This window comes from Heterodontus francisci, unplaced genomic scaffold (assembly GCF_036365525.1).
Source record: "Heterodontus francisci isolate sHetFra1 unplaced genomic scaffold, sHetFra1.hap1 HAP1_SCAFFOLD_918, whole genome shotgun sequence".
Classification (NCBI taxonomy): domain Eukaryota; kingdom Metazoa; phylum Chordata; class Chondrichthyes; order Heterodontiformes; family Heterodontidae; genus Heterodontus; species Heterodontus francisci.
In genome coordinates this window covers 193,160-196,942 of record NW_027141348.1, presented here as the reverse complement: position 1 = coordinate 196,942, position 3,783 = coordinate 193,160, and positions in this window count along the sequence as shown.

Genomic DNA, 3,783 nt, shown 5'->3' with positions numbered 1-3,783 from the left:
CATGCAGGCCCGAAAAGTCGACTATCGCGCCTGGGAGTCACCCGCTGGCGGAAGAGGGAAATGGCGACACATCCCGTGGACTGGTGTGCACTGCCACGACGACCAGTTGCTACAGCAGCTCGGCAACAGGCGCCAACGTCAAAAAAAAAAACAACGACTCGCGGCATCGCTCGGCAGCTTCGCGGGCGGCACTTGTGGCAGAACCTGCCCTCTCCAGGATTGGCCTTTCACAGCCATCAGCAAAGGTGCACCAAGAGAAGACGCCCCACCCAAATGGCTTGCTTGCTGCCTGCCCCCATCACCTTTCGGAGATGGAGGGCCCAACATGGCCGCCAGGCCGAAGGTTCTGGTTTCTGTGTGGCTGTTTGGCGAAGGTTGTGAGGTTGGGGCTGGGAGAGTGTTGGTGTGAGGAGGCAGAGTTGGCGCTGTATGGAGGGGAGGTGGGGGGAGGAAAAAGGATGATGTGGTCAACCAACAGCGGAGGCTGCAAGCAAACGCAATTCAGCTTTAGCTCTGGCGCAAAGGCAGCTGTAAGTGTCTGTAACCCTCCCGTGTCTCATCTCATTCCTCCCACCAACCCCCCCCCCCCACCCCCCATGTAGACCAAGGTGGGGGCCATTTTGTGCACAGCAAGATCCCTCAAGTGCCCGAGGTTAATGACAAGTGCCCGAGGTTAATGGACTCGCGCTGATAACACCCACATCCTAAGAACAAGTTGGCGGGCTATTTGACTGCATGGGGGCATCACCTGACATCACACACACGCACTTGGTAGCTGATGTGTTCCCTTGTACCACCAACATCCTCCCCCACCTTTGTGCCTAGAGCAAGGGTGCTGAGGGCAAGTGCACCACCGCCCTACTACTGCCCCAAACCAGAGATCTGGCCAACATTGAAGGCTTTGGGGCCTCCCAGTCGGCTGGTGTCCCACCAATCTGTGAATTAGCCACATCAGAGGGTGGTTGGGAGGGTGATGGGGAAAGCCTTGAATTCCTGAAGTTTAACTGTCGTTCTTCCGAGGATATTTTCCTTCTGAGCTGAGGATTGTTTCTTCAAAAGAGAATCCAGTTAAAGATTTCCCTCAGTATTTGTGTTGCACTAAGGGTATACTCAGTCCCCTTCCTGTCCCTGCCGAGAACTCCCACAGAGGCTCATGTTATCCTGTTTGAAAACAGACATTTTCTTTTTGCACCAGTGGGGGTCTTTAGCGTTCGTTTTCTCTCGCACTTGTTGCATTTGTGGGTAAAAGCAGTGAAGCAAAACGTTAGCCTCCCGGGCGCAGAGCTCCAGGAACAAGGGCCACTTTGTCCTGTCGAGGCCTCCTCAGTCTGGCTTGTGTTACCAGGCAAGGGAAGGGCCTGCGCAGGCCGGAAGCAGCCTCAACTACAGTAGGCCGAAAGCCTCGCCACACAGCTCTCGGCCTACTGCGGCGGAGGTCAAAGGGCACCAGAGACCCCCCGAGATGGCGGTTTCTGGGAATACATGTACAAGGCCTAGGATGCGAGGAGAGGGAGTTGAGGGGGGAGACAAGGGGTCACTCAGAACCCATATCCTGCTTGAGTTAAAGGTCACCAAGGCAGCCCAACAGTCAGTCCTGAAGCCTTATTCAGAATTTCGTTTTTCTTAAACTTATGAAGATGAGGTAAATGACCGTTAGACCCCATGGCTGCCATTTCGAAGACGAATAGAAGAGTTCTGCCCAGTGTCCTGGGCCAATATTTAACCCTCGACCAACGTTCACATAGATGATTATCGGGTCGTTGTCACATCCGTTTGTGGGAGCTTGCTGTGCGCAGTTTGGCTGCCGCGTTGCACCACATTACAACAGCCACTGCACGTCATTGGCTGTGGAAATGCTAGGGGGACATCCTGGTGGGCGGGGAGGAAGGGGCTGGTGCTGACCACCAGCTTCTCGAGGACAATTAGGGACGGGCAACAAATGCTGGCCTTGCCAGCGATGCCCACATACCAAGAACAAATTCTCTCAAAAGCCCTGCATTTCTGTAGCACCTTTCACGACCTCAGGATGTCCCAAAGTGTTTTACAGCCAATTAAATACTTGACCTGTCATTGCTATTGTCATGTAGGAACTTGCAGCAGCTGATTTGTGCACAGCAAGATCCCATAAACAGCAATATGAAAAATGACCAGATCATTTTCTTTTTTGCGGGGGGGGGGGGGATGTTGATTTGGGATTGATACAGGGCTATGAGGAGAGAGCGGGGCAGTGGGATTAGTTTGGGATTGATACAGGGGCTACAGGAAGAGAGTGGGGCAGTGGGATTAGTTTGGGATTGATACAGGGCTAAGGGGAGAGCGCGGGGCAGTGGGATTAGTTTAGGATTGATACAGGGCTACAGGAAGAGAGTGGGGCAGTGGGATTAGTTTGGGATTTATACAGAGCCATGGAGAGAGAGAGTGGGATTAGTTTGAGATTGATACAGGGCTTGGGGGCAAGAGAGTGGGATTAGTTTGGGATTTATACAGGGCTGTGGGGAAAGAGAGTGGGATTACTTTGGGATTTATACAGGGCTGTGGGGGAAAGAGAGTGGGATTACTTTGGGATTTATACAGGGCTGTGGGGGAAAGAGAGTGGGGATTACTTTGGGATTTATACAGGGCTGTGGGGAAAGAGAGTGGGATTACTTTGGGATTTATACAGGGCTGTGGGGAGAGAGAGTGGGATTACTTTGGGATTTATACAGGGACTGTGGGGAAAGAGAGTGGGATTACTTTGGGATTTATACAGGGCTGGTGGGGAAAGAGAGTGGGATTACTTTGGGATTTATACAGGGCTGTGGGGAAAGAGAGTGGGATTACTTTGGGATTTATACAGGGCTGTGGGGAGAGAGAGTGGGATTAGTTTGGGATTGATACAGGGCTGTGGGATTAACCTGGGCATGCTGTAGCAAAAAGCCGGACAGAGCTGAGATACGAGGGGCTGAATGGTTTGCTGTAACCGCCTGCAGTTCCACAGTAGTGGTCTTTAGAAAGTAAGAGGAGAGCAAGTTTATAATGGGGCTTGGAGTCGGGAGCAGGGAAAGAGGCTCTTAGCTATTGCTGATACTGATAACTGCACACACACACACTGGGGGCTGAGTGACAGGCATTTATCTTATGAGGTTGTTTCTTTGTTTTGCCACTCCAGGCTCCTTCATTAACAGGGCTTGGGCATTGTCGTGAGGAGTTCTAACAAAACCCCTTATCTGAAGAATGTGCCCCCTCTGCCCTGACCCCGGGCTTTATCCCGAATCCGTCGGGGGGTGTAGCGTTCACCCAATTTGTCAGTGCATAGACGATGAAGGGGGGTGGGGGAAGGAGGGGGGCTAAAGTGAGGGGGCGTGCTTGGCTTTTGGGTCCCGTGCACTGCCCCCTGTCGGGAGCGTGGCATCCATACATTTTGTCGGCCGGGTCTGGCTGCGAAGCCCCCTGTGGTTGAATGGCCAAAGCGTTGTCTTTGGACATCTCTGGTTAGGAACGGCTGTGTGTGGTGGGGGTCGGGTAAATGTCAGTGGCAGTGTCTGTAGGTGATAGGATGGTGCTCCCCCACGATGCACTCTGCAGTCGAATAGCCTGCCAACACTCACTGCCTCATGTAAAAGACTGGCGTTTTCGTTACTTATCAGGTTTAGTTAGGACGTGGAATGCCTGTCCAGAAATGGGGGGGGGGGGGGTGGGGGTAAAGCACAGTCTGGAATAACTTTCAAAAGGCAATTGGCAAAAGATTTGAACAAGAAAATAATGTTAAAGGTTCTGGGGGGAAGGTGCAGTGGGACAGGATTC